The 22,983-nt window shown below is 45.1% G+C and overlaps 1 pseudogene; it reads left to right on the top strand.

Annotated features, from left to right (window-relative positions):
- The window catches only part of LOC118363984 (zona pellucida sperm-binding protein 3-like), a 16,978-nt pseudogene extending 10,507 nt beyond the window's left edge, over positions 1-6,471 (top strand).
- Positions 6,472-22,983: the final 16,512 nt, after the last annotated feature.

The following is a 22,983-nucleotide window of genomic DNA, read 5'->3' as shown; positions in this document are numbered from 1 at the left end:
AGCCACTCACTGTTAGTGGTGGCTGTTTAACAGTCTGATGGCCTTGAGATAGAAGCTGTTTTTCAGTCTCTCGGTCCCAGCTTTGATGCACCTGTACTGACCTCGCCTTCTGGATGATAGCGGGGTGAACAGGCAGTGGTTCGGGTGGTTGATGTCCTTGATGATCTTTATGGCCTTCCTGTAACAACGGGTGGTGTAGGTGTCCTGGAGGGCAGGTAGTTTGCCCCGGTGATGCGTTGTGCAGTCCTCACTACCCTCTGGAGAGCCTTACGGTTGAGGGCGGAGCAGTTGCCGTACCAGGCGGTGATACAGCCCGCCAGGATGCTCTCGATTGTGCATCTGTAGAAGTTTGTGAGTGCTTTTGGTGACAAGCCGAATTTCTTCAGCCTCCTGAGGTTGAATAGGCGCTGCTGCGCCTTCTTCACGACGCTGTCAGTGTGAGTGGACCAATTCAGTTTGTCTGTGATGTGTATGCCGAGGAACTTAAAACTAGCTACCCTCTCCACTACTGTTCCATCGATGTGGATAGGGGGTGTTCCCTCTGCTGTTTCCTGAAGTCCACAATCATCTCCTTAGTTTTGTTGACGTTGAGTGTGAGGTTATTTTCCTGACACCACACTCCGAGGGCCCTCACCTCCTCCCTGTAGGCCGTCTCGTCGTTGTTGGTAATCAAGCCTACCACTGTTGTGTCGTCCGCAAACTTGATGATTGAGTTGGAGGCGTGCGTGGCCACGCAGTCGTGGGTGAACAGGGAGTACAGGAGAGGGCTCAGAACGCACCCTTGTGGGGCCCCCGTGTTGAGGATCAGCGGGAGGAGATGTTGTTGCCTACCCTCACCACCTGGGGCGGCCCGTCAGGAAGTCCAGTACCCAGTTGCACAGGCGGGGTCGAGACCCAGGGTCTCGAGCTTGATGACGAGCTTGGAGGGTACTATGGTGTTGAATGCCGAGCTGTAGTCGATGAACAGCATTCTCACATAGGTATTCCTCTTGTCCAGGTGGGTTAGGGCAGTGTGCAGTGTGGTTGAGATTGCATCGTCTGTGGACCTATTTGGGCGGTAAGCAAATTGGAGTGGGTCTAGGGTGTCAGGTAGGGTGGAGGTGATATGGTCCTTGACTAGTCTCTCAAAGCACTTCATGATGACGGAAGTGAGTGCTACGGGGCGGTAGTCGTTTAGCTCAGTTACCTTAGCTTTCTTGGGAACAGGAACAATGGTGGCCCTCTTGAAGCATGTGGGAACAGCAGACTGGTATAGGGATTGATTGAATATGTCCGTAAACACACCGGCCAGCTGGTCTGCGCATGCTCTGAGGGCGCGGCTGGGGATGCCGTCTGGGCCTGCAGCCTTGCGAGGGTTAACACGTTTAAATGTCTTACTCACCTCGGCTGCAGTGAAGGAGAGACCGCATGTTTCCGTTGCAGGCCGTGTCAGTGGCACTGTATTGTCCTCAAAGCGGGCAAAAAAGTTATTTAGTCTGCCTGGGAGCAAGACATCGCGAGTCGCGAGTGCACGATGGGACAAGGACATCCCTGAACCCTAAGTGCCTTAGACCACTGTGCCACTCTGGAAGCACCATGCATCCACAGAGTTTGACCATGCTGACCAGAGGCTGCTGTTTGAGACTGAGCTGCTAGGATATAGGAGCATGCTAATGGTATGCTAAAGGTATGTTTGGGCCTGTGTGTATGGGGGAATTGTACAAGGAATAGTTCTCTTCCATTATTGTTGCAAGCTACAAAAGAACACATGAATTTATTTAGTTTGGAATGAGAAATGGAACAGAACATCTGTAGATTCCAGAGTCACCGTCTTCGTACAAGGAAGTGTGGATTGTATTAATGCTTAGTGGTGTTGTAGTACAATCTGTAGTGCTGGAAAGTGACTTTGTTTTCTTTAGATAACAGAGGATGTACTCATCTATATCTGTACCCTTATCTACACACCATCACCAGTTTAAGGCACTCCCATTGTAAGAACAAATGATGCTGAGGTTGGAGTTGAATGCCATTATCAAAGGTAAGTACTTTTATTTCATTCTCACTTTTCAAATGTTTTCCATATCATGCTCTAATGAACACAACCCTGGCTTTGGCTGTAAAACATTTGTATCCATCAGGAAGCACAATGTAATGCCAGTAAACCAGTAATGCTCTGAAGCCTACCTTGGTTCCCTTTGTCTCCACCAAGGTTGCAGAGCAGCAGCTGGTCTTTTCTCTCAGGCTCATGACAGGTGGGTATAGAACATAGGTGAGACCACACCTTTAAAGTTGACCTCTACCATTTTGGATTATAGAGTACCATTGTATCAGTCATAATACCCATAAAACCTAGCGGTCAAACAGGGAAATGGTTCCAATCATTTTCCCCATAGGGCATTTGTATGTAGGCTTACTCTGCCATGACATTTTGATAATGTGTAAATCTCTCTAGGACAGTCACTTTAATGAATATATTCTCCTGTATTTACCTCCCCCCCCCAAAAGAAATGCTAATTAGCTGCTAATGTGGCTTTCATAAAGCACTACAAATGCCATGATGATCTGGACGAGACTGCCAAATCAAGGCAAAGGTAAGCATCTCTGGATTAACTATCTAATGATAGCCTAATGTAGTAATGAATAAATTGGCTAAATCTCTTTATATTGACACTTCTTTGTACTGTCTTGTGCAAGTTTGAAATTGACACAATACCTGTTAGCAAAGGTGTCAGCTAGAGATGACATGCAGGACCTTGCAGGGATTCGTAGTTTTGCATGATGTCTACATTGATGCTAATTCGCATTTTAGAATCTGAGAGTAAATAGAGCAGAATATATTTACAAAAGTAACCTTGTTTCTAAGTGTTTCTAAAATCCCCTATGGGAAAAATGAATGGTGGAAAACAACTAGAACCATTTCCCTGTTTGACTGCTAGGTTTTATGGGTATTATGACACCTCCATTGTGAGGCTCTATTGCTGCTTTAGCTTTTCTTCTCTTACAGATGACTGGCAATTTGTGAGGCCCTTCAGTGTCTACTTTCTGGGGCATGTCATGAGCATTGAAGCCTCCATTATCCAAGCCCACCACACAACTCTCCATGTCTACGTGGACAGCTGTGTGGATACACTGGCCCCTGAACCTAGATATTCCTTTATTGAGAACCATGGGTGTGTGTTCCCCTTCCAGCTTACCGTATTTCTGTATATTGTGAATGTAAATTCAACTTTGTTTTTATTTCACCCCATCAGGTGTCTTACTAATGCTAGACATACCGGCTCCAAGTCCCACTTCCTGCAGCAAACCCAGGATGACAAACTCTAGTTTCAGCTTGAGGACTTCAGGTTCCACCAAGATGAGAGGAGCTCTGTGAGTAATAATACATTCACCTGAAGGCTATTTTATTTTTAGTCTGTATGTACTGTACTTACTTGTCTTGTTCATTAGGCAATAAATGGAGGAAAACAAACAGGTGGAATACCTGGACTTGTCCAATAAGAAACAATGACTTTGATTTTCTGCTGTTTACCCTAATGAACACAACCCTGTACAAGTAATTTCTCTCCTACCATCCTAAAGATGTACATCACATGTCAGAGGGTCCTACGTGTAGCTGGTGTAGAGTCAGCAGGGCGATCCGGATGGAGACGGTGGAAATTCCGCAGCAACGAAGGGTCCAGGACGTCCTCCACCGGCACCCAGCATCTCTCCTCCGGACAGTACCCCTCCCACTCTACGAGGTACTGAAGGCCCCTCACCCAACACCTCGAGTCCAGGATAGCTCGAACGGCATACGCCGGGGCCCCCTTGATGTCCAGAGGGGGCAGAGGAACATCCCTCACCTCAGCTTCCTGTAGTGGACCTGCCACCACCGGCCTGAGGAGAGACACATGGAATGAGGGATTAATACGATAATCTGGGGGAAGCTGTAACCTGTAATATACCTCGTTCAGTCTCCTCAGGACTTTAAATGTCCCCACAAACCGCGGATCCAGCTTCCGGCAGGGCAGGCGGATGGGCAGGTTTCGGGTCGAGAGCCAGACCCAGTTCCCCGGTTAGCCCAGTTCCCCTTTTTGCCGCCTCGCGGTGCACATGGGCAGCATCTCAGGTCTCCTTCGAGAGCGTGAACCATTAGTTCACCACAGGAGCTTCGATCTGACTCTGATGCCACGGTGCCAGAACCGGCTGATACCCCAGTATGCACTGGAAAGGAGAGAGGTTAGTGGAGGAGTGGCGGAGTGAGTTTTGTGCCATCTCTGCCCAGGGGATGAACACCGGCCACTCCCCCGGCCGGTCCTGGCAATATGACCGCAGAAACCTACCCACATCCTGGTTGTCTCTCTCCACCTGCCCGTTACTCTCGGGGTGAAAACCTGAGGTGAGGCTGACAGAGACCCCCAGACATTCCATGAACGCTCTCCAGACCCTGGACACGAACTGTGGACCTCGATCAGAGACTATGTCCTTAGGCACCCTGTAGTGCCGGACAGGGCCTACGCAGTCTGTAGGGCCGTAGGGAGACCGGGCAAAGGGAGGAGACGGCAGGACTTAGAAAACCGACCCACAATGACCAGGATCGTGGTGTTGCCTTGTGAGGGAGGAAGTCCACCGACAGTTGCGACCACGGCCGTTATGGAATAGGTAGGGGTTGTAATTTCCCTCTGGGCAGGTGCCTGGGAGCCTTGCACTGGGCGCACACCGAGCAGGAGGAAACATAAACCCTCACGTCCTTGGCCAAGGTGGGCCACCAGTACTTCCCACTAAGGCAACGCACCGTCCGCCCGATGCCAGGATGACCAGAAGAGGGTGACGTATGGGCCCAATAGATCAAACGGTCGTGGACAGTAGACGGAACGTACAGGCGGACGGATGGACAGGTCCACCAGCTGGTCCAATGTGAGTGTGGTGTCTCTGCAGGCCAACTCCCGATGGACGTCCTCACGCAGACTGCACCTGTAGTGATCGATCAGGGCCATTGTCGTTCCCATCCTGCACTGGTGGCCAGGGTCCGGAAGTCCAATACGAAATCCTGCGCGCTCCTCGTCCCCTGCCTCAGGTGGAACAGACGTTCAACCGCCGCTCGACCCTCAGGTGGGTGGTCGAACACTGCCCGAAAACGGGGGGTGAACTCTGCGTAATGATCCAACGCCGCATCTCCCTCACACCATACGGCGTTGGCCCACTCCAGGGCTTTGCCTGAGAGGCAGGAGTCGAGAGCGGACACACTCTCACGCCCCGAAGGAGCCAGGTGGACGGTCGTCAGGTAGAGTTACAGCTATAGTAAAAAACCCTGGCTTCCGGCAGCCGTCCCATCATACTCCCTCAGGAGCCCGAGTCGAATCCCGCTGGGACCAGGGGAAAGAGGGATAGACAGTGGGACCTGTTGTAGTGGAGCTGGTGGAGGCGCTGAAAAACCTCCTCCTCTCTCCAAGCGATCCATAGTCTGCAGCACGTGATCCATGGCAGTGCCCAGACGTTGCAACATGGTCACGTGCTGCTGAACCCGCTACTCCACTGGAACAGGGAGGGCGTCTGCTCCTGCTGACTCCATTCTTCGGGTGAGTGATTCTGTAATGGGTCCTAGGTCTAGCTGGTGTAGAGAGTCAGGTGCAGGACAGCAGATATGATTAATTAAACACACTTTGCTCAAAATGGAAAATACACAAAGTAACAAATACATGTACACCATGACAGACCAAAATTACAAATAAACAATCACTCACAAAAACCATGTGGGAACAGAGGGTTAAATAATGAACAAGTGATTGTGGGTTTGAAAAAAGGTGTGTAAAACAAAGACAAAACAAATGGAAAATGAAAAGTGGATCGGCGGTAGCTAGAAAGCCGGTGACGTCGATCCCCGAACAAGGAGAGGGACCGACTTCGGCGGAAGTCGTGACAGGGAGCAATGTCGGCCTCTGCTTCCATTGACTCAGAACACATGGCTTGCTAGTTTACTACAGAGGCAAACCGGTTTGTCTCTGGGGATTGAGTTTATACTGCACACAACTATAATTCTGCAAACCTGGATGTTTATATATTGGATTTGTATAGAACTAGGACCCAAAGCTATACATGGTTTTAATTTTTTTGCATTTTCTGAAGACCCCAGGCCTTGTTTTCTTTCCTCTAGGGTGGGTTTCAGCAGGTGGGGATGACCTGGTGTGTGGCTGCTGTGACTCCAACTGTGGCCTGAGAAAGGGGAGGAGTCTGCTGACTGACATTGTATTCTACCAGAGTAATCTTTGGAGTTTATGATTTGACCATCAGTGCTAGTGGTGGTTTTCTATCAAGTGGAGTCTAGCTTGCATCTCTTCCCCATCCGATTGTGTACACTGACTGATTACTGTTTCACAACAGATAGATGGGAATGCGGATGCTGCCCTCAGTCCCATCTTAGTTCAGGACTCTCACTGGCTACAGACGAATGAGTTCCCTGAGGAGCAGGCGTCTCAACTAGAGGTCAACTACCAGAGCACAACAGGTGAATGACTTTTGTGTTGGGTGAAGTTGTTCACTAGGGCACACCTTAAGGAAACATCTAGCAATGGTGAGTAAAAATCTGTGTTCTTATTGGGCATGTTAAGATACCTCCCTATTTCAAAATGTTTTCCACTAACTGAAGCGTTGAGAAACTGCATTTGGACAGACATCCTGTATTACTCAGTTTATAATGATGTTGTATTATATTCTGAGTGAAATCATTTAACTTCCTTCCTCTGGCGTGTCTCTCATTGGGATACTGCTGGCTGCTGTGGGAGTGGTCTCGCTCACTGCACTGGCGACATTGCTGTAGTTGAGGCTACCCAAGACCCACAGGCAGCAACCAGATTACACTACTGAGTTTGGGTTATCCAAAAGTTACGTTACTGATTTACAATTGGACAGTAACTCACTAGTAACTAGTAACTCACTGAGAAAGCACAAGCATTTCGCTACACTCGCATTAACATCTGCTAACCATGTGTATGTGACAAATACAATTTGATTTAATTTGATTTGACTACTTTCACATTTACTTTACCAAATCCCTTACATGAACTGTATTCAAAGTTGCCATGACCATTACAAAAGTTACATTCTGACCCAAGGATTGCCTACTGTAGGCTAGCCTGGTTAAAACAGACTGAAACAGACTCACTGTTTCAGAGCACGATGTTCAGTCTGGTTTAACCAGGCTAAGGCCAGCCCTGATCCCAGTCCTCACTATTACATTGTGGTTTGATGAAAAACATGCCGTCTGGTGTTTCATGTTCGGCGCTGTCATCACACACAGCTGTGGTATGAAAGTATGTGTATATGGCCGTTGCATACCAATGTCATGGAGCAATATATATTCAACGATCTGGGTGCAATAACAATGTTCTGCTTGAAAGACATGTGACTGGTCTTTGATGTGTGGCTGCCCTCTGGGTCATGTATCCTGTGAGGCAAAATGGCTGATACACTACCAATCAAATACCCAGCCGGCAGGCACGAGCATGCGTGTAGCACACCCAAAACACACACAACCGCCAGCCACACGGGAACAAACACCCAATTAAAGTGGGGCCTTACATATTACTGTAACAAATGCTCACAGTATTGCTTTTATGGTCTTTTTAATAATCTCTATTATCTTCCAAGGCTGGTAAGCAACAGTTCATGATAAGCACTGTGTTTCATGAATTCACCGCCGCTGGTACTGTAAGAAAGATGGCAATCACTAGAAGGAAAACCCATCTTGTTGGACTATCATTTATTATTTAACCAGGCAAGTCAGTTAAGAACTAATTCTTATTTACAATGAACAGTGGGTTAACTGCCTTGTTTGGGGACATATTTCTACCTTGTCAGCTCGGGGATTTGATCTAGCAACCTTCCGGTTACTGGCCCAACACTCTGACCACTAGGCTACCTGCCACCCCAGGAATTTTAGCTCTAATTGTAGTACACTAATAAAAACAATGGAATTACTCTTCATGTCAGTCCATTTTAAGATTAACCAGGCAAGCCTAGACTAACCCTGTGACAATGTTAGTTTGGTAATGGTCATGGCAATTTTGAAAATATGGTTCTGTAGGAAGTGCTTTTGTGAAGTAAAAGTGTATGGGCTGGGTTCAATCCATATAGAGGAAGTACAGCGTGATTGAAATGTAAAGGCAATGTTCCCGCCTTAGTGGAGACTGCATTCACAGTAACCGCTGCATGTCGGCTCAATCGTAAATTACTTTAACATTTATATTGCGCAATCAGTAATACTTCCGCAATACAGATTGAATTACAGTCCTTTATTATGTTTTAAGTGTCGACTTATAAATGTTACCGGGGAGCGGTGGTACTGCAACCAAGCTCATTGGCTCTTTTGATTTAGCTCCAATCACGGAGAAGCACATTGTCTGCTGGTCTTTGCTCTAAAATCTAACCTATTCATATACAGTGCCTTGCGAAAGTATTCGGCCCCCTTGAACTTTGCGACCTTTTGCCACATTTCAGGCTTCAAACATAAAGATATAAAATTGTATTTTTTTGTGAAGAATCAACAACAAGTGGGACACAATCATGAAGTGGAATAACATTTATTGGATATTTCAAACTTTTTTAACAAATCAAAAACTGAAAAATTGGGCGTGCAAAATTATTCAGCCCCCTTTAAGTTAATACATTGTAGCGCCACCTTTTGCTGCGATTACAGCTGTAAGTCGCTTGGGGTATGTCTCTATCAGTTTTGCACATCGAGAGACTGAATTTTTTTTTTCCCGAATACTTTCGCAAGGCACTGTACATATATAAAAAAAGTCTGATTACAGTTTTTTCCAACTGCTTACACACTTTTATAAAACTGTCTTCTTTATTTCAAATCTCTACACACAATTCCCAAAACTGCACACACAAAATGCAAAATGCCTCACATCTCCTTCAAAATGTAACACTGCATTCAAAATGCTGTAAACACATGTCAGAATGAAGCATTTGCATCAAATGGCAAACACTGCTTTCATAATAGTACATTTTTAGATATACCATGTAAACACTGTTCTAAATCTAAAGCACTTTGGTCTTTCATAGGCTTATATCTACATTTCAATACAATGTTCTACAGTGAAAGTAATCTGCTGAGAGGGGTAACAAGTACACTGTAAACACCAATGCAATGTAGAAACAGAAAATATTTATTAGGCCAAACATTACTGTTGTATACGGTAGCATACAACAAAACCATAAACATATGTAAACCAAAAGTATTTTCTTTAGAATACAGTAAAGAACACAATTGTGTGTGTGGGGTCCCGGGGGCAGTCCAGGAATTGGTGGGGGGGGGCAGTTTTTTATTTGTATTTATTTCACCTTTATTTAACCAGGTAGGCTAGTTGAGAACAAGTTCTCATTTGCAACTGCGACCTGGCCAAGATAAAGCATAGCGGTGTGAACAGACAACACAGAGTTACACATGGAGTAGACAATTGACAAGTCAATAACACAGTAGAAAAAATAGGGGAGTCTATATACATTGTGTGCAAAAGGCATGAGGAGGTAGGCAAATAATTACAATTTTGCAGATTAACACTGGAGTGATAAATGATCAGATGGTCATGTACAGGTAGAGATATTGGTGTGCAAAAGAGCAGAAAAGTGGGGGATGAGGTAGGTAAAAATGGGTGGGCTATTTACCGATAGACTATGTACAGCTGCAGCGATCGGTTAGCTGCTCAGATAGCAGATGTTTAAAGTTGGTGAGGGAGATAAAAGTCTCCAACTTCAGCGATTTTTGCAATTCGTTCCAGTCACAGGCAGCAGAGAACTGGAGTCAGTCATCCGAAAAACCGAGGCTACTGAGTCTGCCGATAAGAATATGGTGATTGACAGAGTCACCAGTGCTAAGCTACGCTTCATCTCTTCTCCGGCCTGGGTCTGGCCACAATACTTTGTCCACATCACAAGATACTTCCCTCGATGTATGGCAAGAGAAAACGTATCTCCTAGCATGGCGTATCCAACCTTGGACAGAGGCAATCTCTATGTCCCCACATGCGTCCTCCATTGCCTGGAGGCATAGGGTTGGCAATCATACACTTTCCAGCGCCAGGCTGAGAAGAATTCCTCTATGGGATTTAGAAAATGTGAATATGGGGGTAGGTACAAAACTACAAATTGTGGATAGGTGGCAAACCAGTTTTGGACCAGAACAGCCCAGTGAAAAAAACCCCACAAATCTAGCAGGCTCCTGATCTGGATCAGGGACAAGCATTGTGTAAATTGCATCCAGAAAAGTGAGCATATGGCCGGTGTTGTACGGACCCAGTGTGGCATTGTGATGGAGGATGTGCCTCTCTCATGGTCAAACCGTGGTTGATCACATGATCAACAAGTGTTGCCCTAATCTCATCAGAGATGGCTCTCCTTCCTTCTCTTCTTTGTCCTCGTCCTCTTCTTCCTCTTCCTCTCCCTCCTACTCTTCTTGCTCTCTGTCCATTGTTGGCATCCATTGTTCAAAACAGGTCATCTGAAATTTGACCTATTTATAGGCCTATACTACAGTAAAGCAGTGATTGGTTAGTGATCAGTTAAGCTATTAGTGTTTGCACATGTGAGGAGTGTGTGTGACCTGGTGAATAAGTGTAGCATTTTGATTGGTTGTGTTTGGAAAAGGAAAGCAAATCACTTCCTGTTAGATTTTTGTGTTTTAGGTAGAGAATTGTGTGTAGTGTTTTGAAAAAAGTGTTTTATGCAATTGACAACTGAGTCAAAGGCTGAGAAATAGCATATGGTTTTGGATATTTGGTGTGTAGTTTTGCACTTTGAGTGAGAGGTTTCAAAAATCGTGTGACATGAAAAGATTTTGTGTGTAAGCAGTTGGAAAAAACTGTAAATAAATGGGCTCACTAGCCAATAAATTACATTAACCAAATAACCGGTTGTATTACAGGTCTTCTTCAACTGCAGTCATGCTGCACATCATATCAATGTGATTCCTGAGATGTTTACTCTCCACACTTTAGCCCTAGTTGTCGTCCTGAGGCGTAGTGTGGTTGAGACATAGGATGTGAATCTGCAAGTTGCTGTCAGTAGGAAGGATTCTTTCCAAACAAAGGATAGTTAACATCAAGCGGTCATGGATGGCTTTGAACATGAATGGGAAAACAAAATAGCACAATAGCATCAATTGACCCTAGGATGCAAAACCAAAAAAAGATCACAGAAATTCTTGCAGCTCCCTTTGGGGATGTTTTTGGGGGTTATGAGGTGTGGTTCTTTAGGGCAGTCACCCCTCTTCCTTCCATTGGGAGGGACAGTGACCTTATAGCAGGCAAAGGTTGAAGGTTGCCCCGCAGCCTTTCTCTCTTCCTAGCACACACAAATGCGCACACATGCACACACATACACACACATACGTACACACCAAGAAAATATACACAAGAACACATGCATGCACGCACATGAACGCACACACACACACACACACACACACACACACACACACACACACACACACACACACACACACACACAGATGGATGGATGAAAGGGACTAGAACATTAGGAGACTGATTATCAGACAGACAGACAGACAGATTTACTGGAAGATACAGAGACAGGATAGCTCGCCATCCCTCTATTTACTCAACACAAAATACTCCATTCTGGAGACAATATCAATTTCCTCTAGACGAAGAAATGAAAACAAGCCAAATTACAGTAAAGACAGATTGAGGGGAACCTGTTTTTGCAGAATGATCTCCGGGAAGAACTCTTATCAACGTATTTAAAACCGTTCTTTCTTTATTTTCTTTTTTCTACCAATAGACTAGGCTGCTTTAGCCACAACTTCTGACACACATTCCCATCTGTTTGTGATGCTCTAAAAGAGGTTAGTGGTAGCATGTCATCAGCATATTAGCGAAAGACTAAATAAGAAAGAATGAATGAGGGGCTCTCCCTCACTGAAGCCCATTAAGGCGGGATAAGAGATCCTTAATTGTGTCCTGTGAGTCTGGATCTGAAGAGGCTAATTAGATCCCCTTCCTCCATTATCAACCCCGTTTTCTTTTTCTTCCTTAACCAGGATCTTAGTTAACAGGGTTCATTATGAGCCATGATGGAAATCGTCGGAAGAGATCGTTTGACAGAGGTTGCTCTCTCTCTCGTCTCTAACCCAGAGCAACATGTCACAGTGTACTCTCTTAGTTTATAAACCTAGATCAGCAGCATATAACCTCAATTGTATAGCTTACAGCCTTGCTAGTTTTCTTATATCTTTGTTATTGGGTATGTTCCAGGTTGTCTTTATGGCAGTTGGGCTGCACATAGTATGATCAGATCCCCCAATGCCATATCGATGACATGCCATACATATGTTCCTTGTATTTCAATTGGACAGTAAATCTATCATCACAGACTTCAGCTGAAGACAGAAGAAGAACCTATTTCTTGCAAGACTATTTTCCTGTGATTCCCTATATCAGCTGTGCTAACACAAGGTGGAGGCCTCTCATACTTCTCGAAACCAGCGTAACGATACAAATAGATGGTCGGCCCATGGAACTGTTTGCAACAGGGAATTTAACACAGATATCTCTTACTGTGGAGCAGATGGATTTCTCCTCTGACAAAGCAGAAATCCATCCCAAAGCAAACATGGCACCTTGCCTCCATCCTCTATGAGTAGAACCTCTACCAAAAGCACTGTTTGTCTTACTTTTACTGTGGTTTTATGTGGTATTAGACACTGGGCAAAAGTCTGCAATTGTCTTTCCTTTGGTGGATTAAAGTATAGCAAATGTTCCTTTGATGCCAGGTATGTGTGCGAGTGCATGCATGTATGTGTGTGTGCGTCTGTGTACGGTGCAGTAATACACCGAGTGTGTATTGGGGAGATAGGAGGAAGGCAGATTATAGGAAACTTATCTCTGAGCCCCGTTTTGAGATGGGAGCTAAAGAGCGTTCCTCCCTGGAGTAGCAAAAAATGTGCAATTGCTCAACGTTTATGAATCCTAATATACCAATATTGTTCATGTCCAGTAGAGTGTGACCTTAAATCCTGATTGGCATATAGGAAACGGCATCAAGCCAGCATAACAACGCATTCCTTATCATTTAAATGAGGATGAACCGGCAACCTGAAAAAATAAAGCAGATTTCTATCTTGCGGCACCAATGTGATAAACGCTCCCATCGGGTTTGAGTGAAGGAAGCCGTCAGCACTTCTTTTTTGGTTTTCCTTTGCTACACAGAGAAATGGAATCCTGTTTTTCTTTGTCCTCCTGGGTTTCAGCCCCAAGGGAGGTGTGTGTGTGTGTGTGTGTGTGTGTGTGTGTGAGAGAGAGTCGTTGCGTGTGGTTGTACACGTGAGTGTGCGTGTGTGTGTGTCTATGTCACAGGTTAGAGAATTCACCTTTTAGCAAAATGTCCATTCCTGCTTTGCTGGTATATCTTTCACCAGTTGATAAATCTATGACCTTGCTGAAAGACCCAGGTATGAAAACAGGATTTTCCTTGGTTACACCCTCTAAAACTGTCTGTTCCTCATAATCCCCAGCCACAACTTCCATCTGTCAATCAATCAATACAATGTTAAAAGATCATTTTTACATCAGCAGTTGTCACAAATTGCTTTACAGTAACCCGGCCTGGACCCAATGAAAGCATCCTGGCTCTATGCATTTTACTGTTTTGTGACCCACTGACACCGCCCCCAGTTAGAGGGGAATCAAGCAGGCCAAGAGTTGACACACACAGGAACTTTATTGAAACACACCGAGGAGGAAAAACATGGGGATTATTCTGTAAAGGAACAGAGACAGAGATTATGAATATAATAAACAGGATATAAATACACTGCATCGATATGTGCAGAGTGCAAAATAATGGGATAAGTTATGCATGAAGGAATGATAATAAATAGAACAACTGGAGCAAAGGACTGTTTCTAATAGCCATGTATTACAGAGTAACAAAAGTCACAAATGGCACTCATGCTAACAATACACATGTTATCTAATGACATTCAAAGAACACAGTGAAGCTACATCCAAATAGGCAACATCAATGGCAAAAAGAGATAATCTCTATTTGTAGCACATACAGTGCCTTCGGAAAGGATTCCCCCCTTGGCTTTTCACACATTTGTTGTATTACAGCCTGAATGTTTTTTTAGGGGGTAGATCATCTTTAATATTCCAGACAGATTGAGGCTTCCATCAAGGTAATTGTCTGCATAATTTCCAATCAAATCAATCAAATCAAATCAAATTTATTTATATAGCCCTTCGTACATCAGCTGATATCTCAAAGTGCTGTACAGAAACCCAGCCTAAAACCCCAAACAGCAAACAATGCAGGTGTAAAAGCCCACCATATATTTTGTTGGGTAAATGTACAGCACCAGTCAGAAGTTCAGACACACCTACTCATTCAAGGGTTTTTCTTTATTTTTTACTATTTTCTACATTGTAGACTAATAGTGAAGATATCAAAACTATGAAATAACACATATGGAAACATGTAGTAACCAAAAAAGTGGTAAACAAATTTAAATATATTTTAGATTTTGGAGTAGCCACTCTTTGCCTTGATGACAGCTTTGCACACTCTTGGAATTCTCTCAACCAGCTTCATAATATTTTTCCAACAGTCTTAAAGGAGTTCCCACTTAGGCCGAGCACTTGTTGGCTGCTTTTCCTTCATTCTGCGGTCCAACTCATCCAAAATATTTATTTATTTATTCTATTTAATTTCACCTTTATTTTAACCAGGTAGGCAAGTTGAGAACAAGTTCTCATTTACAATTGCGACCTGGCCAAGATAAAGCAAAGCAGTTTGACAGATACAGTGACACAGAGTTACACATGGCAGCAGAAACTGGAAGGATACAGTCAATAATTGGTTTTGGGGGTGACAGTATAAACAAGTCTATAGGTGGGAGATGAGCAAATGAGCTGAGAAGGGGGACTTTAACTGGCAGGGTCTTGTAGATGACATGGGCCAGTGGTTTGGCAAAGTAAATACAATATAGCAAGTAAAACACTGGAATGGTAGTTTTGGGGCAATGTGACAGAATGATTGCACTGTGATAGACTGCATCCAATATGTTGAGTAGGGCAAAGTAGGATTGGTAGGATGGTCAGTTTTACAAGGGTATGTTTGGCAGCATGAGTGAAGGATGCTTTGTTGCGAAATAAACATTTACTTAAGATTGGAGATGTTTGATATGGAAGGAGAGTTTACAGTAGTTAAACGTGGCTAGTCAGAGCCGTCCAGAGTAGTGATGTTGGATACAGGTAATGCATGCATTTAGTTTGATGTATTTAAGAGTGGAGGCCACGGAAGGGAGTTGTATGGCAAAGGTCCTTCTGTAGCTCAAGAGCATAACGCCAGGGTAGTGTATCCCCGGGACCACCCATACGTAGAATGTATGCACACATGACTGTAATATAAGCTAAATGGCATATATTATTATTATATTAAACTTGCCTGGAGGGTTGTTAACAAATCAAATCAAATTTATTTGTCACATACACATGGTTAGCAGATGTTAATGCGAGTGTAGCGAAATGCTTGTGCTTCTAGTTCCGCAATGCAGTAATAACCAACAAGTAATCTAACTAACAATTCCTAAACTACTGTCTTATACACAGTGTAAGGGGATAAAGAATATGTACATAAATATATGAATGAGTGATGGTACAGAGCAGCATAGGCAAGATACAGTAGATGGTATCAAGTTAGTATATACATATAAGATGAGTATGTAAACAAAGTGACATAGTTAAAGTGGCTAGTGATACATGTATTACATAAGGATGCAGTCGATGATATAGAGTACATTATATACGTATGCATATGAGATGAATAATGTAGGGTAAGTAACATTATATAAGGTAGCATTGTTTAAAGTGGCTAGTGATATATTTACATCATTCCCATCAATTCCCATTATTAAAGTGGCTGGAGTTGAGTCAGTGTCAGTGTGTTGGCAGCGGCCACTCAATATTAGTGGTGGCTGTTTAACAGTCTGATGGCCTTGAGATAGAAGCTTTGATGCACCTGTACTGACCTTGCCTTCTGGATGATAGCGGGGTGAACAGGCAGTGGCTCGGGTGGTTGATGTCCTTGATGATCTTTATGGCCTTCCTGTAACATCGGGTGGTGTAGGTGTCCTGGAGGGCAGGTAGTTTGCCCCCAGTGATGCGTTGTGCAGACCTCACTACCCTCTGGAGAGACTTACGGTTGAGGGCGGAGCAGTTGCCGTACCAGGCGGTGATACAGCCCGCCAGGATGCTCTCGATTGTGCATCTGTAGAAGTTTGTGAGTGCTTTTGGTGACAAGCCGAATTTCTTCAGCCTCCTGAGGTTGAATAGGCGCTGCTGCGCCTTCTTCACGATGCTGTCTGTGTGAGTGGACCAATTCAGTTTGTCTGTGATGTGTATGCCGAAGAACTTAAAACTTGCTACCCTCTCCACTACTGTTCCATCGATGTGGATAGGGGGGTGTTCCCTCTGCTGTTTCCTGAAGTCCACAATCATCTCCTTAGTTTTGTTGACGTTGAGTTTGAGTTTATTTTCCTGACACCACACTCCGAGGGCCCTCACCTCCTCCCTGTAGGCCGTCTCGTCGTTGTTGGTAATCAAGCCTACCACTGTTGTGTCGTCCGCAAACTTGATGATTGAGTTGGAGGCGTGCATGGCCACGCAGTCGTGGGTGAACAGGTGTCCAAAGAAGGGCCAGAAGTATACAGAATGGTGTTGTCTGCGTAGAGGTGGATCAGAGACTCACCAGCAGCAAGAGCGACCTCATTGATGTATACAGAGAAGAGAGTCGGTCCAAGAATTTAACCCTGTGGCACCCCCATAGAGACTGCCAGAGGTCCGGACAGCAGACTCTCCGATTTGACACACTGAACTCTATCAGAGAAGTAGTTGGTGAACCAGGCGAGGCAATCATTTGAGAAACCAAGGCTGTCGAGTCTGCCGATGAGGATGTGGTGGTTGACAGAGTCGAAAGCCTTGGCCAGATCAATGAATACGGCTGCACAGTAATGTTTCTTATCGATGGCGGTTAAGATATCGTTTAGGACCTTGAGCGTGGCTGAGGTGCACCCATGACCAGCTCTGAAACCAGATTGCATAGCAGAGAAGGTATGGTGAGATTCGACATGGTCGGTAATCTGACTTGGCTTTCGAAGACCTTAGAAAGGCAGGGTAGGATATATATAGGTCTGTAGCAGTTTGGGTCAAGAGTGTCCCCCCTTTTGAAGAGGGGGATGACCGCAGCTGCTTTCCAATCTTTGGGAATCTCAGACGACACGAAAGAGAGGTTGAACAGGCTAGTAATAGGGGTGGCAACAATTTCGGCAGATAATTTTAGAAAGAAAGGGTCCAGATTGTTTAGCCCGGCTGATTTGTAGGGGTCCAGATTTTGCAGCTCTTTCAGAACATCAGCTGAACGGATTTGGGAGAAGGAGAAATGGGGAAGGCTTGGGCAAGTTGCTGTTGGGGGTGCAGTGCTGTTGACCGGAGTAGGAGTAGCCAGGTGGAACGCATGGCCAGCCGTAGAAAAATGCTTATTGAAATTCTCAATTATGGTGGATTTATCAGTGGTGACAGTGTTTCCTATCTTCAGTGCAGTGGGCAGCTGGGAGGAGGTGTTCTTATTCTCCATGGACATTACAGTGTCCCAGAACGTTTTTGAGTTAGTGTTGCAGGAAGCAAATTTCTGCTTGAAAAAGCAAGCCTTGGCTTTTCTAACTGCCTGTGTATAATGGTTTCTAGCTTCCCTGAACAGCTGCATATCACGGGGGCTGTTCGATGCTAATGCAGAACGCCATAGGATGTTTTTGTGTTGGTTAAGGGCAGTCAGGTCTGGGGAGGACCAAGGGCTATATCTGTTCCAGATTCTAAATTTCTTGAATGGGGCATGTTTGTTTAAGATGGTTAGGAAGGCATTTAAAAAAAATATCCAGGCATCCTCTACTGACGGGATGAGATCAATAGCCTTCCAGGATACCCCGGCCAGGTCGATTAGAAAGGCCTGCTCGCTGAAGTGTTTCAGGGAGCGTTTTTACAGTGATGAGTGGAGGTCGTTTGACCGCTGACCCATTATGGATGCAGGCAATGAGGCAGTGATCGCTGAGATCTTGGTTGAAGACAGCAGAGGTGTATTTAGAGGGGAAGTTGGTTAGGGTTATATCTATGAGGGTGCCCGTGTTTAAGTCTTTGGGGAGGTACCTGGTAGGTTCATTGATCATTTGTGTGAGATTGAGGGCATCAAGTTTAGATTGTAGGTTGGCTGGGGTGTTAAGCATGTTCCAGTTTAGGTCGCCTAGCAGCACGAGCTCTGAAGATACATGAGGGGCAATCAGTTCACATATGGTGTCCAGAGCACAGCTGGGGGCAGAGGGTGGTCTATAGCAGGCGGCAACGGTGAGAGACTTGTTTTTAGAGAGGTGGATTTTTAAAAGTAGAAGTTCAAATTGTTTGGGTACAGACCTGGATAGTAGGACAGAACTCTGCAGGCTATCTTTGCAGTAGATTGCAACACCGCCCCCTTTGGCAGTTCTATCTTGTCTGAAAATGTTGTAGTTTGGAATTAACATGTCTGAATTTTTGGTGGTCTTCCTAAGCCTGGATTCAGACACAGCTAGAACATCCGGGTTGGCAGAGTGTGCTAAAGCAGTGAATAGAACAAACTTAGGGAGGAGGCTTCTAATTTTAACATGCATGAAACCAAGGCTATTACTGTAACAGAAGTCGTCAAAAGAGAGCGCCTGGGGAATAGGAGTGGAGCTAGGCACTGCAGGGCCTGGATTCACCTCTACATCGCCAGAGGAACATAGGAGTAGAATAAGGGTGCGGCTAAAAGCAATAAGAATTGGTTGTCTAGAACGTCTGGAACAGAGAGTAAAAGGAGGTTTCTGGGGGCGATAAAATAGCATCAAGGTATAATGTACAGACAAAGGTATGGTAGGATGTGAATACAGTGGAGGTAAACCTAGGTATGAGTGATGAAGAGAGAGATATTGTCTCTAGAAACATCATTGAAACCAGGAGATGTCATTGCATGTGTGGGTGGTGGAACTAATAAATATAATAATAATAATATATGCCATTTAGCAGACGCTTTTATCCAAAGCGACTTACAGTCATGTGTGCATACATTCTACGTATGGGTGGTCCCGGGGATCGAACCCACTACCCTGGCGTTACAAGCGCCATGCTCTACCAACTGAGCTACAGAAGGACCACGGTTGGATAAGGTATAGTGAGCAGGAAATAATCTCAATTGGGTTGAGGTCAGGTGATTGTGGAGGCCAGGTATTCTGATACAGCACTCCATCACTCTCCTTCTTGGTCAAATAGCCCTTACACAGCCTGCAGGTGTGTTTTGGTCAAAGTCCTGTTTTAAAACAAATGATAGTACCAATAAGCGCAAACCAGATGGGATGGCGCATCGCTGCAGAATGCTGTGGTAGCCATGCTGGTTAAGTGTGCCTTGAATTCAAAATAAATCACAGACAGAGTCACCAGCAAGGCACTCCCACACCATCACCCCTCCTCCTCCATGCTTCAGATCATCCGTTCACATACTCCACATCTCACAAAGACACGGCGGTTGAAACCAAGTCTCTAATTTAGACTCATCAGACCAAAGGACAGGTTTCCACTGGTCTTAATGCCCATTGCTCATGTTTCTTAGCCCAAGCAAGTGTCTTATTCTAATTGGTGTCCTTTATTAGTGATTTCTGTAGCAATTCGACCGTGAAGGCCTGATTCATGTAAACTTCTCTGAACAGTTGATGTTGAGATGTGTCAGTTACTTGAACTCTTTGAAGCATTTATTTGGGCTGCAATGTGAGGTGCAGTTAACTCTAATGAAACTGGTATATATTTTTATTTATCACAATTTTCTTGAACCAATTTTGGTCTTTTATGACAGACAAGTTCCCCCCTTTCCCCCCCTTCCACTTGCCTCTTCCACTTGCCTCTTCTCTTTTTTTGTAGTAATGCTGCAATTAGTTTGTTGTAATTTTGGTTAGAGCATACATTTCCATATGTCACGGTTTTCTTCCGCTGAAGGAGAGGAGGACCAAAATGCAGCGTGGTTAGTGTTCAACATATTTAATAACGACAATAACCGTGAACACTACAAAATACAAAACAACAAATGTGAAAACCGAAACAGTCCTATCTGGTGCATAGACACAAAGACAGAAGACAATCACCCACAAAATACCCAAAGAACATGGCTGCCTAAATATGATTCCCAATCAGAGACAACGACAGACAGCTGCCTCTAAAAAAACTACCTAGAAAGGAAACAGCCCCATAAACATACAAAACCCCTAGACCAGACAAAACACATAAATCCCCCATGTCGCACCCTGACCTAACCAAAATAATAAAGAAAACAAAGATAACTAAGGCCAGGGCATGACAGTCCCCCCCCGGGGACCTCGATCAGATATGATGTCCTCCGGCACCCTGTAGTGCCGGAAGACGTGGATAAATAGAGCCTACGCAGTCTGTAGGGCCGTAGGGAGACCAGGCAATGGGAAGAGACGGCAGGACTTAGAGAACCGATCCACCACGACCAGAATGGTAGTGTTCCCCCGGAACGGGGGAAGATCAGTAAGAAAGTCCACCGAAAGATGAGACTAGGGCCATTGTGGAACTGGGAGGGGCTGTAACTTCCCTCTAGGCAGGTGCCTAGGAGCCTTACTCTGGGCACACACCGAACAGGAGGAGACATAGAGCCTCACGTCCTTGGCTAAGGTAGGCCACCAGTATTTCCCCCTAAGACCCCGCACTGTCATCGCAATCCCCGGATGACCTGAAGAAGGTAGTGTGTGAGCCCACCGAATCAATTGATCACGGACACCAAGCGGCACGTAGGACACTGTGAAGGCGCAGGTTCCAACTGCAACGCCCACTCGATGTCCGCGTCCACCTCCCATACCACCGGAGCCACCAGCCTAGAAGCTGGAAGGATGGGAGTAGGATCGATGGACCGGTCCTCAGCGTCATAGAGACGGGACAGCGTGTCGGCCTTAGTGTTGAGGGAACCTGGTCTGTAAGAGATCGTAAATCTAAATTGGGTAAAGAACATGGCCCACCTAGCCTGACGAGGATTCAGTCTCCTCGCCGCCGGGATATACTCCAGATTGCGGTGGTCAGTCCAGATGAGGAAAGGGTGCTATGCCCCCTCAAGCCAGTGTCTCCACAACTTCAGAGCTTTTACCATAGCAAGCAACTCCCGGTCCCCCACATCATAGTTCTACTCCGCCGGACCCAGCTTCTTAGAAAAGAAAGCGCAGGGGCGGAGCTTCGGTGGCATGCCCGAGAGCTGTGACAGCACGGTTCCAACCCCAGCCTCGGACGCATCCACCTCCGCTATGAACGCTAAAAAGGGGTCCGGATGCGCCAACACGGCGCGTCAGTAAACAGCGCCTTCAACTGGCTGAAAGCTCCATCTTCCTCAGCCAACCACCGTAAACACACCGGCCCCCCCCCTTCAGCAGTGAGGTAATAGGCGCCACCACTTGGCCAAAACCCCGGATAAACCTCCGGTAGTAATTGGCAAACCCTAAAAACCGCTGCACCTCCTTTACCGTGGTCAGAGTCGGCCAATTACGCACAGCGTTAACGCGGTCACACTCCATCACCACCCCCGAGGTGGAAATGCGATAACCCAGGAAGGAAACGGCTCGTTTGGAGAAAACACATTTCTCAGCCTTGACGTACACTGGGGCAAAAAAGTATTTAGTCAGCCACCAATTGTGCAAGTTCTCCCACTTAAAAAGATGAGAGAGGCCTCATAGGTACACTTCAACTATGACAGACGAAATTAGAAAAAAAATCCAGAAAATCACATTGTAGGATTTTTAATGAATTTATTTGCAAATTATTATGGCGTTCTTTAACCCATACGGCATGACGAGGTACTCATAGTGGCCTGATGTGGTACTAAACGCTGTGAGATTTAGTTATCCACGACCTCTTAATAACCTAAAACACAAGACCAAATCTACAGTGGAGTTGCTTACTAAGAAGACAGGGAATGTTCCTGAGTGGCCAAGTTACAGTTTGAACTTGAATGTACTTGAAAATGTATGGCAAGCCCTGAAAATGATTGTCTAACAATGATCAACAACCTATTTGACAGAGCTTGAAGAATTTTGAATAATGGGCAAATGTTGCACAATCCAGGTGTGGAAAGCTCTTAGAGACTTTCTCAGAAAGGTACTTCTACAAATGATTGACTAGGGTGTAAATGAGATATTTCTGTATTTCATTTGCAAACATTTCTAAAACATGTTTTTACTTTGTCATCATGGGAAAGTGTTTAGATGGATGAGATTTTTAACAAATATTTTATCTATTTTCTATGCAGGCTGTATGTAACACAACAAAATGTGGAATATGTCAAGGGATATGGATACGATCTGAAGGCAATGTATGTTGTAAACACGTCTGTAACACGTCTAACAGGCATTACAATAGTGATACAAATGTACATGTTCTCAAGCATCCTATGTATACAAGTCCACCTACACTCACATACTGGAAAAATACCGTTCGGTATGGGGAATATTTTACTCCCTTGGAGAGAATGGGTTAGGCTACTAGCCAATCAGGGCCTAGATAGACTGCATGGCTAGAGAGTACACAGGAGTGAGACACGTGGCTATTGTCCGATTGGCTGAAGCCACGACAAAGCCGGGACATATCGATCTCTCAGGTGAGGGGGAGAAACGGTGAGAAAATAAGCAAATGTGCACACAACACAGTGATATACCGTCCTGTAGTATCCTCGGCAGGGGGGTTCTGTATCACCATCAATCTCTGCTGTAATTCAAATTAAACAATCAGTTTTCACAACAACAGTCTACACGGAGTTGCACCCCCCCCCCCCTCCTAGGCCTATGTAGACAATAATTCTCACAGTTGTGTCAAGTTGGCTGGATGTCCTTTGGGTGGTGGACCATTCTTAATACACACAAAAAACTGTTGAACGTGAAAAACCCAGCTG

Source organism: Oncorhynchus keta, chromosome 30, assembly GCF_023373465.1.
Source record: "Oncorhynchus keta strain PuntledgeMale-10-30-2019 chromosome 30, Oket_V2, whole genome shotgun sequence".
NCBI classification, from domain to species: domain Eukaryota; kingdom Metazoa; phylum Chordata; class Actinopteri; order Salmoniformes; family Salmonidae; genus Oncorhynchus; species Oncorhynchus keta.
Note: the sequence above shows the minus strand (reverse complement) of the source record. Positions and strands in the feature narration are given on the sequence as shown.